This window comes from Carcharhinus amblyrhynchos, chromosome 28 (assembly GCF_965287045.1).
Source record: "Carcharhinus amblyrhynchos chromosome 28, sCarAmb.v2.hapA, whole genome shotgun sequence".
NCBI classification, from domain to species: Eukaryota; Metazoa; Chordata; class Chondrichthyes; order Carcharhiniformes; family Carcharhinidae; genus Carcharhinus; species Carcharhinus amblyrhynchos.
This window is the reverse complement of record NC_137351.1, coordinates 29,124,901-29,139,695: the sequence shown is the minus strand read 5'-3', so window position 1 is coordinate 29,139,695 and position 14,795 is coordinate 29,124,901. Positions and strand designations below refer to the sequence as shown.

The 14,795-nt window shown below is 44.6% G+C and overlaps 1 non-coding gene across 1 annotated transcript; it reads left to right on the top strand.

The window, feature by feature from the left end:
* The first annotated feature begins 13,882 nt into the window (after window positions 1–13,882).
* On the top strand, window positions 13,883–14,074 carry LOC145359714 (U2 spliceosomal RNA). Its single transcript, XR_013889621.1, has one exon. It is a non-coding gene; the product is annotated as a U2 spliceosomal RNA (small nuclear RNA).
* The last annotated feature ends 721 nt before the right edge of the window (window positions 14,075–14,795 follow it).

Below are 14,795 nucleotides of genomic sequence, written 5' to 3'. Positions count from 1 at the left end.
GTGGAAATCCCCCCCAGTTGCCACACTCCAGCAGCTGTTCGGGTACACTGAGAGAGAATTTAGCATGGTCTTGTTCAAAATTCTCCCATTAGTGAAAAAGTCTCACTGTTTATCTTGTCAAGCTCCCTCAAGATCTTATATGTTTGAACAAGTTCACCTCTCATTCTTCTAAATTCCAGGAAATACAGGCCCAGATTATTTAGCCTCTCTTGGTAGAACAGCCCTCTCATCTCAGAAATTAGCCTGGTGAATCTCCTTTGTACTGCCCCCAATATTACTATATCCTTTTTTAGGTAAAGGGACCAAACCTATATGTAGTATTCCAGGTAAGGCCTCACTAACACCCTATATAATTGCAACAAAACCTCCCTATTTTTAAACTCCAAGTTTTCACCCAGTCTGCCAATATCCCACTGCAGAATTACAACATCCTCATCATAACCTGCCCTTCCTCGTATCATCGACATTCTGTTCCTCCAGGACATTACTGTAAATAGTGAACAATTACAGACCAAGAATTGACCACTGCGGTACTCCATTAGTTACATCTTTCCACTCTGAAAAGGATCCATTTATTCCATTTTCTGTGTGACGGCCAGTTTTCAATCCATGCTAACACACTTCCTCCAATTCCTTGTGTTCTAAATTTATGCACCAGGTGCTTATGCAGCACCTTATCAAATGTCTTTTGGAAATCTAAATACATTACATCTATGTGTTCCCCTCTATCTACCCTTTTTGTTACATAGAAATGCCACAATTATCAGAGATCTTTTGGATTACATAGAAACATAGAAAATAGGTGCAGGAGGAGGCTATTCGAACTTTCGAGCCTGATCCATTTATCATGATCATGGCTGATCATTCAACTCAATGGCCCGATCTTATCTTTCCCCCATATCCTTTGATTCCCTTCATCCCAAGAGCTATATCTAGCTCCTTGAAAACACAGGGGTTGATTCTCCCATCCCACTGCAAGGCTTTTTATAGTACAGCGGGCTGGGCAGAGTCTAGCAGCAGCCGATTCATGCGACTGGCGCTGGGCATCCTGTTCAGGAGGCCAGCAACTGGGCTGTGGCAGAGTCGGAGGGGCAGCGATGTGGGGTCATGGGGCTCACCCAGCGATCAAGCTGGCCAGCAATTGGGAGGCTGGCAGACAGGGGCGACGACACAGGTGCCGACCTTGACACTGACAGATCAGCACTTGCACAGTGACTCGCTCAGAACTACGGTGCCAGCCTCTCCAATGGGAATAGTCCCCTGCCACTGATTTCTGGAGTCAATCATGTTAGTGCGCTCTGAGTGTGGGGAGATTCATTTGGAACCTTCTGCTGAAAAGGCAACGGGATTTAATCCAGTTTTTACATGAATTTGACGCTTAGGATTTTTTTGGGAGAATCCCACCCAAAATGTTTTGGCCTCAACAGCTGTGGTAGTAAATTCCACAGCCTCACCACTCTCTGGATGAAGAAATTTCTCCTTGTCTCTATGGTTTATCCTGTACCCTTTAACAGTGACCTCTGGTTCTGGACACCCCCACCATTGGAAACATCCCTCCTGCAGCTGGTAGACAAGGGAATTAAGGGTTATGGGGAGAAAGCGGGAAAGTGGAACTGATCCACTTCAGATCAGCCATGATCTTGTTGAATGGTGGGGCAGGCTCAAAGGGCTAGATGGCCAACTCCTGCTCCTATTCCTTTTGTTCTTACGTTCTTAGCTGCACTGTCCAGTCCTGTCAGAATTTTTTGAGTTTATGTGAGATGTCCTCTCAGTATTCTAAATTCCAGTGAATACAATCCTAATTGGCGCGGGCTCGTTGGGCCGAAGGGCCTGTTTCCCGTGCTGGGTTGTTCTTTGTTCTTTGTTTGTTCTTTGTAATCAGCTTAATCCCTCTTCAAACATCAGTCCCGCATCCCAGAATTAGTCTAATAAATCTTCTCTGCACTTCCTCCTTAACGAAAACATCCTTCCTCAGATAATGAGCTGGAAACTGCGCACAATATGCCTGATTTGACTTATTAATGTCACATGTGTTAGTATCAGTGAAAAGTATTATTTATTGCACGCTATACAAACAGAGCAAGTTCATAGAATCATAGAAACCCCTACAGTGCAGAAAGAGACCATTTGGCCCATCGAGTTTGCACCGACCACAATCCCACCCAGGCCCTACCCCCATATCCCTACATATTTATCCGCTAATACCTCTAACCTACACATCTTGGGACACTAAGGGGCAAATTTAGCATGGTCAATCAACGTAGCCCACACATCTTTGGACTGTGGGAGGAACACCTGGAGGAAACCCACGCAGACATGGGGATAATCTGCAAACTCCATACCAGACAGTAACCCAAGCTGAGAGTTGAACCCAGGTCCCTGGAGCTATGAACCACAGTGCTAACCACTGTGCTATCGTGCCACCCAAATTGTAGAAGGAAAGGAGAGAGTAGACTGTAGTAGGCATCCAGAGCAGCAGAGAGTGCAGAATATAGTGTTACAATCATAGCTAGGGTGTAGAGAAAGATCAATTTACTGTAAGGTATGTCCATTATAAAGTCTGATAGCAGCAGGGAAGAAGCTGTCCTTGAGTAGGTTGGTACCGGTCCTCAGATATTTGTATCTTTTTCCCAATGGAAGAAGGTGGAAGAGAGAATGTCCGGGGTGTGGATTCCTTAATTATGCTGGCTGCTTTTCCAAGGCAGCAGAAAGTGTAGACGAAGTAAATTGGTGGGAGTTTGGTTTGGGTGCTGGATTGGGCTATATTCACAACCTTTTGTAGTTCCTTGTGGTCTTGGGCAGAGCAGGAGCCATACCAAGCTGTGATACAACCAGGAAGAATGCTTTCTATGGTTCATCTGTAAAAGTTGTTGAGAGTTGTAGCTTACATGCCAAATTTCCTTAGTCTTCTGAGAAAGTAGAGACGTTGGTGGGCTTTCTTAACTATATTGTTGTCATGGAGGGACCAGGGAAGCTTGTTGGTGATCTGGACACTTAAAACGTTGAAGCTCTTGACCATTTCTACTTCAGCCGCATTGATGTAGACAGGGGCATTTACGCTTCCTGAAAATGGTGAATATTTCTTCCGTTTTGTTGATGTTGAGGGAGAGATTATTGTCGTCGCACCAGTTTGCCGGATTTTCTATCTGTTTCCTGTGCTCTGTCTCATCGTTGTTGGAGATCCGACCCACTACGGTGGTGTCATCAGCAAACTTGAAAATCAAGTTGGAGGGCAATTTGGCCACACAGCCATAGGTGTTTAAGAATATAATAGGGGGCTGAGATTTCTGCCTTGTGGGGCACCCGGTATTGAGGATAATTGTGGAGGAGATGTTGTTGCCTATTCTTACTGATTGTGGTCTGTGAGTTAGGTAAGTCCAGTCGCAGAGGGAGGAGCCAAATCCCCAGGCTACGGAGTTTGGAAATGAGTTTCATGAGAGTAATAGTGTTGAAGGCTGAGCTGTAGTCAATAAATAGAAGTATGACATAGGTGTCCTTGTTAGAGAGTCATAGAGGTTTACAGCATGGAAACAGGCCCTTCAGCCCAACTTGTCCATGCCGCTCTTTCTTTTTTAAAACCCCTAAGCTAATCTCAATTGCCCGCATTTAGCCCATATCCCTCTATTTCCATCATACCCATGTAACTATCTAAACGCTTTTTAAAAGACAAAATTGTACCTGCCTCTACTACTACATATGGCAGCTTGTTCCAGACACTCACCACCCTCTGTGTGAAAAAATTGCCCCTCTGGGCACTTTTGTATCTCTCCCCTCTCACCTTAAACCTATGCCCTCTAGTTTTAGATTCCCCTATCTTTGGGAAAAGATATTGACTATCTGACTGATCTGTGTCCCTCATTATTTTATAGACCCCTGTAAGATCACCCCTCAGCCTCCTACACTCCAGAAAAAAGAGTCCCAGTCTATCCAGCCTCTCCTTACTACTCAATCCATCAAGTTGTCAAGGTGTTCAAGGGTTGAGTGCAAGGCCAGGGAATGGCATCTGCTGTGGACCTTTCACAACAGTAGACAAACTGTAGTGGATTCAGGAGTCTGGGAGACTGGAATTAATTTGTGCCATGACTAACCTGTGGAAGAACTTCGTAATGATGGAAGTCAGAGGCACTGGCTGATAGTCATTAAGGCACACTGCTCGGTTTTCCTTTGGTACTGGAATATGGCCTCACCAAGGCTCTGTATAATTGCCGCAAGACAACCTTGCTTGGGTACTCAAATTCTCTCTCGCTATGAAGGCCAACAAACCTTCTTCACCGTTTGCTGCACCTGTATGCTTACTTTCAGTGACTGGTGTACCGGGGGGGACACCCAGATCCTGCTGCACACTCCCCTCTCTCAATCATAGCTATTCAGATAATCACTTGTCTTCCTACTTTTGCTACCAAAGTGGATAACCTCATATTTATCCAAATTATACCATGTCTGCCATGCATTTCCCACTCACTTAGCCTGTCCAATTCACACTGAAGCATCTCTACATCCTTCTCACAGCTCACCCTCCCACCCAGCTTTGTATCATTAGACACTAGCGGATGCTCAGTTGTTCATATCCCAGCAGGGCAGGTTGCGGGGGGTGGGGTGGGAGCGGTGGGGGGGTTGTTGAGGGGTGAGTTCCCATATGGGGACTGTCAAAGAGTTCTGCTGGCTCCATAACCAATGTTCATGTTTCAACCAACAGCGCAAAGGCAGATTATGTTGTCGTTTATCTCCCTGCTGTTTATGGGACCTTGCTGAGTATTATTTAGCCAGTATAGTACCCTGCAAAGCAACAGTCACAAAGTTCAAAAGGAATTCATTGGCTGTCACACATTTTGAGATGTCTTGAGGGGATAAAAAAAACATCTATAAATGAAACTTACTTCTTTCTTTAGATGATCAAAGTCAAGAGGAAAGGAATCAAAAAACTGGGAGACTAAGTTAGCCAACTGTACGCAAGCTGTTACAAGTGCTGTAACTTGTGACTTACTGATAGGAATGTATTTGTTACTTGATGTCCCCAGGGTACCATTGGACACAACAGAGCAAATGAAAGCATGAAAGATCCTGATCTGAGCAGCTACAGCAAGAGAATCAAGAAAGCTGCAGTCAACATTAATAATAAATGAAATAACTATAAGATACAGCAGAACTATCACTTCTGCAATTGATGCATCAATCCTACAGTGGTTAGCGCTGCTGCCTCACAGCCCCAAGGACCTGGGTTCGGTTCCTAACTTGTGTCCGTGCGGAGTCTGCACGTTTTTCCTCTGTCTGCATGGGTTTCCTCTGAATACTCCAGTGTCCCCCCACAGTCCGAAAGATGTACTGGTTAGGTGTATTGGCCATGCTAAATTCTCCCACAGTGTACCTGAACAGGTGCCAAAGTGTTGCGAATAGGGGATTATCACAGGAGCTTCATTGCAGTGTAATGTCAGCCTACTTGTGACACTAATAAATAAAGTTTAAACTTTATTCATAAAGGTATATATGTATTGATTTCATCAATGTGAAAAAAGGTTTCATTTTTAAAATATCTTGCATTTTAAAAATTCAAATACCAGCGATACCAGTTAGTATGGATTTATCTATAGATGTAAAACATATTTAACATCCTTACTATGCATGACTTGTCAACTTTTATTCGTAATTTTATACTCAGACAAATGTGTTACTGAGTGTTATGATGGCTATGAAGGCCACAGGGGATCATCAGTAGTTTTCTCCATAGTGTCCGTGGAATACGAGCTGTCTCATTGAGCGAGCGGAGGTTTGCCCACTTAAAGTTTATTTATTAGTCACAAGTAGGGTGACATTAACATTGCAATGAAGTTACTGTGAAAATCTGGCAGCTGTTTGTGTACAGTGAGGGAGAACTTAGCATGATCAATGCACCTAACCAGCATGTCTTTCGGACTGTGGGAGGAAACCAGAGCACCCGGAGGAAACCCACACAGACATGTGGAGAACATGCAGACTCTGGACAGACAGTGACCCAAGCTGGGAATTGAACCTGGGTCTCTGGCTCTGTGAGGTAGCAGTGCGAACCACTGTGCCACCCCACTGCCCACTGAAGCGGTCAGCAGGGGTTTTTAAACCTGTTACTCTACCTGGACCATTGTTGTAGGTCCAAAACTGAAGACTACCTGACTGTATGCAGCATTGGAAAATTTCTTTGGTGCACAATAAAGGATGTTGGTGACCAGAAATTGGCATTACTGCATTATCAATGAGGAGGATTCTTTTCCCTCCCCTGACAACCTCCATAAGTTAAAAAAAAAGGGAAACTCGAACCCAGTGGGGAAGAATGGGCCCAATATATACAGCATTTGTGTTACATCTTCCATGCTAACAACATTGAAGGAGATGAAAAGCAAAAATGATATTGTTGGGGGACCGGAGTTTCAGTGTGGTAAGAAGTCTGACTTATCCAGATCTCCCCAACTCAAAATCCTTCAGTGATTCAATAGACCTGGTGAAAAACCATTGCAACCTGAAGAAACCTGTAATTCTCCAGAGAGACTGCTTCAACATTGGTGGGAGAACACCTGGCCAGGTTGTAGAAATTAACTGAATACTGCAAATTTGGACAACCTCGTAATGAAATGCTGCGAGACAGATTGGTATGTGGCATGAATGACCTAACCACCCAAAAGAAGCTGTTGTTAGAACCCAATTTAGACTTGAACCCAACTGAAATAGCCTTGTCACTTGAGAATGCAGAAAAAGGAGCCCAGGAACTACAAAGGGCCTCAGGCAGAAATGTCCTCTAATTAGAGAGGATTAGAATACCTCCTTTGATACAGGAACTCTGATCTCACCACCACACAATCAAGGAAAGGCAGTGACAACCCCAAGAGTATTAGCAAACATACTCCAGGAAGATGTAGCTGATGGATTACTGTAAGAATGGTCAAAGGACACAGCCTCAGCAATGTTTCAGGAACAGGCAAAATGTGTGTTGCCTAGGAGGAAATTGAGACAGTACCTGAACATAACATGCAGGTATCCCCTCTTTCAGAGACAGGGACACTGTAACTGAATCATATTAATACAACAGAATTGCCCCAATAGAGGTAGAATTACTAGTGAATGGTCATCCCCTGAAGATGGAAGCAGATACATGGTAGTATCCATTATCGCAAAACAGACATATAAACATCTCCAACTGGGCATCCAACTCCTGAGGTTTGAAGATATGAAGGCCAGACTAGACACCTACATGGAGGAACATTTGAAAATAAAAGGTAGCACAAGTGGCCCCAGTAACTTATAGACAGCAAGTGGCTCACCTCCCACTTGTTGTTGTATAAAGGCTTGGCCCAAGCCTAATGGGGAGAGATTGGCTCCAGCAGATCCTGCTGAACTGATTGGAAATCTTCAGGCTAAGCATGGGGGAACTGTATGAAGTTATTAGCAGATACCCTGGATTTTTCAAAAGGGTCTGGGAAAAATGAAAAGTGGAAGGCCGAGATCTGTGTTGACTTTGGAGCTATAGCTAGGTAATTCAGAGCCAGGCCAGCCCCTTACTCCATGCTATAGAAGGTGGAAACTGAACTAGGGCACCTTGAAAGCTTGGATATAATAAGACCATGCAATTTGCTGAATGGGCCACACCTATAGTCCCTGTTCTTAAGCACGACAAATTAGTTTGTCTTTGTGGGGATGATAAACTCACAATCAGTTGAGTCTCCAAACTTGAAAGTTACCCCATACCCTGAATTGAAGATTTGTATGCTAACTTAACAGGCAGCAAGGAGGACATGACGGACAAGTTTGACATGAGCCACATTTATTTTCAGCTTGAATTGGATGAGTCCTCTTGGAAATATGTGATGACCAACACACAACAATTGTCCAGAAGTGACAATTCCTCTGGACAATTTCCCTGGACAATTCCTCTGGACAATTTCCCTGGACAATTCTCCTGGAGAATTCCCTGGAACAATTCCCCAGGACAATTAATGCCATGAGTATACCCGTTTGCCCTTTGGGGTCTTGTCAGCGTGTCAGCCATCTTCCATAGAGCTATTGAGAACATCCTTCAAGGGCTAGCCAAGGTAGCAATATAGTTAGATGACATATTGGTTATGGGCGCTTCAGAGAAGGAACACTTGGCCAACCCAGACAAAGTCTTGCGTAGATTTTCCAGAGGTGGGTGTTCACCTGAAGAAGGAGAAACGTGTTTTCCAAGTGGCTGAAGTAACTTATTTAGACAACTAAATTGGCTAATGCTGACTCACTGAGTCACCTCCCGTTGCCCACAAGCAGGTGGGTCTCCTGGGTGGGATCGGGTCAGGATGGGGTGGCCAGATATTTGGGTTGGATTGGTGCAGGTGGTCTGGCTGAATTGGATCAGGTCGGAGGCGGGGTGTATGAGTGGGGAACTCCTGTGAGTGTGGGAGGTCGGGGGTGGGCAATAGGATGAGAAGGACAGGTTGCCAAATGAGGTTGGGAGGGTGCTATGAGAGTTCCTGTGAAGTTGGGAGTGTGGGGGGAGTTCCTGTGTGTGTGGATCAGTCCGGATCTTTAAAATAATTATGCAAAAGTTAAAAGTTTCATTCCATCTAATATTTTAGAGTAATTATTTGTGATTTAAATCACTTTGTTGGATGGTTCCCAGTGCAGCACAATTGTCCCGAGGAATTGTCCAGGGAAACTGTCCTGGAGAATTGTCCAGGGGATTATCCAGGGGAAATGTCCTGGGGAATTGTCCTGGGGAATTATCCTGGGGAATTGTCCAGGGGAATTGTCCTGGGGAATTATCCTGGGGAATTGTCCTGGAGAATTGTCCTGGGGAATTGTCCTGGAGAATTGTCCAGGGGAATTGTCCAGGGGAACTGTCCAGGGGAACTGTCCGGGGGAATTGTCCGGGGGAATTGTCCAGGGGAATTGTCTAGGAGAATTGTCCAGGGGAATTGTCCAGGGGAACTGTCCAGGGGAACTGTCCTGGGGAATTGTCCAGGGGAATTGTCCTGGGGAATTGTCCTGGGGAATTGTCCTGGGGAATTGTCCAGGAGAATTGTCCTGGGGAATTGTTCTGGGGAATTGTCCTGAGGAATTGTTCTGGGGAATTGTCGAGGAGAATTCTCCAGGGGAATTGTCCAGGGGAATTGTCCCAAGGAATTATTCCAGGGAATTCTCCAGGGGAATTGTCCTGGGGAATTGTCCAGAGAATTGTTGCTTCTGGACAATTGCTGTGTAAACCCTTACTTGGGAGCTTCCAAGAGGGATTCCCCAGCGCATCTTTTGGAATACCCCCCCAGATCTGACACTGAGGAGTCAGAAAGTTATGGGACAATCTTTCCCTTAGAATGTTCTCATGTGCAGCATTTTCCTGTTTTCATATTAAAGTCTGTAACATCCTTTCCATCAAAGTACTGCTTTTATTTCTAATCATCCAGCTGTAGGATTCCAGCTACCACCTTTGACTGAACACAGCACATTTTGAACTTGTCCTTTAACAACTACGACTTCCCCTTGTGTGTTTGTAAACCAGGTGTTGCTTATTTAGTTGAGTGTTGTGTTTCAAAGGCATGTTTCGCTGCCTCGTAGCACCTGCTAGGTGTTGCAGTTAGTACAGACAGGGAGTGATATTGTCTGTTACATGTTGAAATGTTTCTCTTGTTCTTTCGAGCAAAAGAGGTGTCTGTACCAGTTGCCTGTACACCAGAATTTGGAGGAGTATTCTTCTCTGCTGATCTGTAAGCATTTTCTTCAAATGTGGCTGTAAAAGCCAGATTTTTGATATTCACGCTGATTTCCTTCATTGCTTGAAAAAGGTAAAGGGATCATTCTTGGAGGAATGATGTGATTGGTTGCTAATCTTTTGTGCTATTTGGCAAACTAACACTGACAAATTTTGCATAGTTTGCAGGTTTGGACGCTGGTGTATATGGTTCAGTTATAGAATATAATATGAATATAGTTTTTAAATTCCATGGGTGGCACAGTGGTGGCACAGTGGTTAGCACTGCTACCTTACAGCTCCAGGGACCCAAATTCAGTCCTGGCCTTGGGTCGCTGTCTGTGTGAAGTTTGCACATTCTCCCCGTGTCTGTGTGGGTTTCTTTGAGCTTAGGGCTGGCGAAGCAGTAAAATTCCGGCAGCTGTACTTGATGCTGATGTGTGACAATGACCACCAGCTGGTAAGAACCTTAAAAGGTTAACTCAGACAAATATGAAAAACAATGATACATTGCTAACAAGCATAAAACGTACTGCTACAGCGACTAGTCACAGTGGTAGGGTTTAAGCGCTATACCTGATTTCCACAGATTGCTGGATTCGTTCTTTTGAGTTTATTTATTATCGTCACAAGTAGGCTTACATTAACACTGCAATGAGGTTACTGTGAAAATCCCCTAGTCGCCACACTCTGGTGCCTGTTTGGGTACACTGAGGGAGAATTTAGCACGGCCAATGCACCTAACCAGCATGTCTTTCAGACTGGGGGAGGAAACCGGAGCAGCCGGAGGAAACCCTCGCAGACACAGAGAGAATGTGCAGACTCTGCGCATATGGTGACCCAAGCTGGGAATCGAAGCTGGGTCCCTGGTGCTGTGAGGCAGCAGAGCTCACCACTGCGCCGCCGTGCCACCCAACAATGGCATGGATGTCAATGGTGGACCAGATCCCTATTGGTCAGCGCGAATCGTTAGACCGAATAAAAATTATAAGCAATTTGCATCGCCCCATTGCAACAACACAGAACCTTTGGACAAGTATTTGATCTGTTGTTGCTTCCTTCAAGTTTGACAGGTGGAATGCTGGTTCTCTGTAAAGCTCTGAATGCTTGGATTTGGTTTCAGATCACTCCCCTGTGCACATTATCTGTGTGCAAATGCTAGTGCCTCAGCAACTCATTACATTGGTAAACTCATGTGGAGGAGATTAGGTCACAGTTCTGAGCCAGATCATGTGAATTTCAGGTCAACCAGTGACTAATAGCATCTCCCACAGAGGTAAGCATCTCTCCGCTGGGATTACAGGCACTGCTGCCAGTAAATTGAACAGCCACAGATGTAAAATCACTCAACCATTAAAAGCCTGTCGAACATGACACTTGCTGAGGCATGAACAGGATCAATAAACATAAATCTAAGTTATTCTGCTGAACTCAAAATTGGCAGAACAAACAGATGTAAAATGATTGCAAGTGTATACACTCCATGCTAGACTGGTTATGACCAGTTTTCAATGGTTTCATCTGGTACAATGGAGCTTCTTAGTGCATAACAATATAATCAATGTAATATGCACAGAGACATCAATTTGTCCAATGTGTTCATTCAAATTCATTTTCCAGGGAACAGATTAATAAAATGTATGGCGTCGTGATCATTTTACATTAGGGCAAATGGTGGAAATGTCAATCAGCAACAGAAAATTATTCATACTAGCTTTTAAAGTTTATTTATTATTGTCACAGGTAGGCTTACATTGATATTGCAATGAAGTTACTGCGAAAATCCCCGAGTTGCCATACACTGATGTCTGGTTGGGTACACTGAAGGGGGTGGCACAGTAGCACAGTGGTTAGCACTGCTGCTTCACAGCACCAGGGACCTGGGTTTGATTCCTGGCTTGGGTCACTGTCTGTGGGGAGTTTGCACATTCTCCCCGTGTCTGTGTGGGCTCCCTCCGGGTGCTCTGGTTTCCTCCCACATTCTGAAAGATGTGCTGGTTAGGCGCATTGATCCAAATAGGCACTGGACTGTGATGGCTAGGGGAATTTCACAGTAACTTCATTGCAGTGTTAATGTAAGAATTACTTGTGACTAATATATAAACTTTAACATGGTCAATGCACCTATCCAGCACAACTTTTGGACAGTGGGAGGAAACTGGAGCACCCGGAGGAATCCTGCACAGACACAGGGAGAATGTGCAGCCTCCACACAGGCAGTGACCCAAGCCAGGAATCAAACCTGGGTCCCTGTCATTGCGAGGCAGCAGTGCTAACCACTGTGCCGGCCCTGAAGACAAACAGGAAGGCACTTGAATATTTTCCTGCTACGGGCACAGTGCAATTGTCACAAGACCTTTGAATGTAGGTCATGTAATGATCTAGAAGCATGAACCTAGAAATCACTGTGACTGGTTGTGTGAGTTTCATGTACCTCATTTATCCCAGATAAACTTTTAATTCCCTGACCTAACGAGAATCTATCTACTTCTGACTTAAAAATATCCAGTGACCTGCGTCCGCCACCTTCTGAGTTACAGAGTTCCAAAGTTGCACAGCCCTCAGAGAAAATATTCTCTTCGTCTCTGTCTTAGAAGGGCAACATTTAATTTCAAAACCATGCCCCCTAGTTCTGGACTCACCCACAAGAGGAAACGTCCTCTCCATGTCCACCTTGTTGAGACCATTCAGGATCTTATACACTTCAATCAAGTCGACCCCTCACTCTTCTAAATTCCAGTGGAAGCAAGCACAGTCTTCCAACCTTTCTTCATGAAACGACCCCTTCATTTCACGTATCAATCTAGTAAACCTGCTCTGAACCATTTCCAACCCATTAACATCCTTCCTTAATGCTGAACATATTTATACATTCCTTTGCCTGATCTATTAGAGGAAATGTTAAGCCATAGCATCTGTTACACAATAAAAGGTTTTTGGTGACAGGAAACTAGTGTTCAACTGAATTATTGCAGTCACATGAAGAAATGTTAGGAGATGTCAAGTGTGCGTCTGTTAATATTGTCAACAAGAACTTCCAAGCAATGGTATTTTAGAATTGATGTAAAATGGTGTACACATTACAATCCTATCAATCAACATGTCAGTTTTAAAATTTGAATACTCACTTTCAAATCCTTTCATGGCCTTGTCCCTCCCCATCCCTCTGACCTCCTCCGCTCCTTCAAGTCTTCTGTGATCCTCCTCAACTCTCATCCCTTCTGCATCCCTGAGTTTCCCACTTTCGGCAGCTGTGCCTTCAGCAGTTTAGGCCTAAAATTCCGGAATATCCTGTTCATAACTGTTCTTCTTCCCACCTCCCTTCCCTGCCCGAGACAAGCTCCCAAACAATATCTCGCCAGCAGTAAGACCACTGGCCTGCAATTCTGTGACATCGCCCAACTCCGCTGCTTGTCTGCTGCTAAAAGACTTTGTTACCTCTAGACATCAGTTTCCACTTGTTCCTGGCCAGCCTCTCATCATACACCCAATCCCCCGTAACCTTCAGCCCACCCAAAACTCTGGTGCCCACACATGCCTTAACCCATACCAAGTTCTGTTAAAGGTTGTTAATAAATTTTTTCTTTGTTTGTTTACTTTATTCCAATCCAATCAAGTCAAATTAAAGCCAATTCAGAGTCCCAACAAGTTGGGACATTCCCGATCCAAGCTGACAAGACAGGACTCTCACCTCCTGTCTTGGGCTTGGTCTACATGATCCAAGCTGATTGGAGTAGGTATTGCTCCTCCTCCAAGGCTTGATCTCATTTGCATCTTAGCCAAAAGGCTGAGATGCCGCTTGAATAAATTTCTTCAAAAGAAGCTGAAATGTAACCTAATGACTTCAACCAAGTGCAGCATGTCAATACTATACTTGATCTTAGCCAAAAGGCTGAGAATGATCCCTAAGAGCATAAGAGTATTTTTTGCCCAAAAATATACTTTATTCATAAAAATCTCAAATAAACCATTGCAAATCTACATGTCTTTGAATTGCAAACAGTGCAGAATTAAAACTTTTTACAGTTCGATACAAATTACAGTCATAACATTTCAAAACTTAAAACTATATACATGCCTCAAAAATTACTGTGTGCTGTTATTTCTGGTCCTGCCAGCATTGCTCACATCCCATGAAGAAATTTTGAAAAATGTATGCGTGACTGCAATAGCGTCTCGGCCTTCTGTTCTTATCAGGCTATCGCTTCTTGGCCTTTTGGCTAAGATCAAGTGTAGTATCGACATGCTGCACTTGGTTGAAGTCATTGGGTTACATTTTTGCTTCACTTGAAGCAATTTTTAAAAGCGGCTTCTCGGCCTTTTGGCTAAGATGCAAATGAGATCAAGCCTTGGAGGAGGAGCTACACCAACTCCGGTCAGCTTGGATCATATAGATCAAACCCAAGACAGGAGGCGAGAGTCCTGTCTTGTCAGCTTGGATCGGGAATGTCTCAACTTGTTGGGGCTCTGAATTGGACTTGATTTAATTGGATTGAATTGGAATAAAGTTTAAAAAAAACAAAAATTCAGCCAAATGCCAGTTCCTCATCACCAAACATCCTCTACATTGTGTACCAAGAAAGAGGCTGCTCCCACAGCTCAGAGCTAGATAGTGCCACACCTCAGAGCCTACAACACAGCTTTGGGCAAAGTAACAGGCTTAAAAGCCCCTGCTGTAATGACATCAACAAGGTCCATGAAGTGGGCCTCTTGGAGTATAAGCTATCTGATTGAGGTGGGTCAGGGGCTGGTGGGCTTTCACGCCCAACTGGTGAGCTATCCCCTCCAGATCCTGTAGAGAGACCTTTACATCGAGCCTCCTCCGCGATGGTGTGCCCTGGTGACGTATTTCTTCTGCCAGGTGTACGGCCTGAATTATGACATGCAGCTCCTGTACGTAAATCTGGAGCGTCTTCAGACCTCCTTGCAGGTGTTGTCCATCTTTTACCAGGACCTTCTCAAAGTCTGGGACACAGTCGCCTTGTGCCACAGCTTTCCCCCCTCCCATAGGAGGAGCAGCTCACGTGTGAGAGCCGCTGCTCAGGAATCCTCTCCTCCAACTGTGTAACTTCAGGTGGCTGACAGAGAGGGGGGCTGGGGTGACCAGGACTGG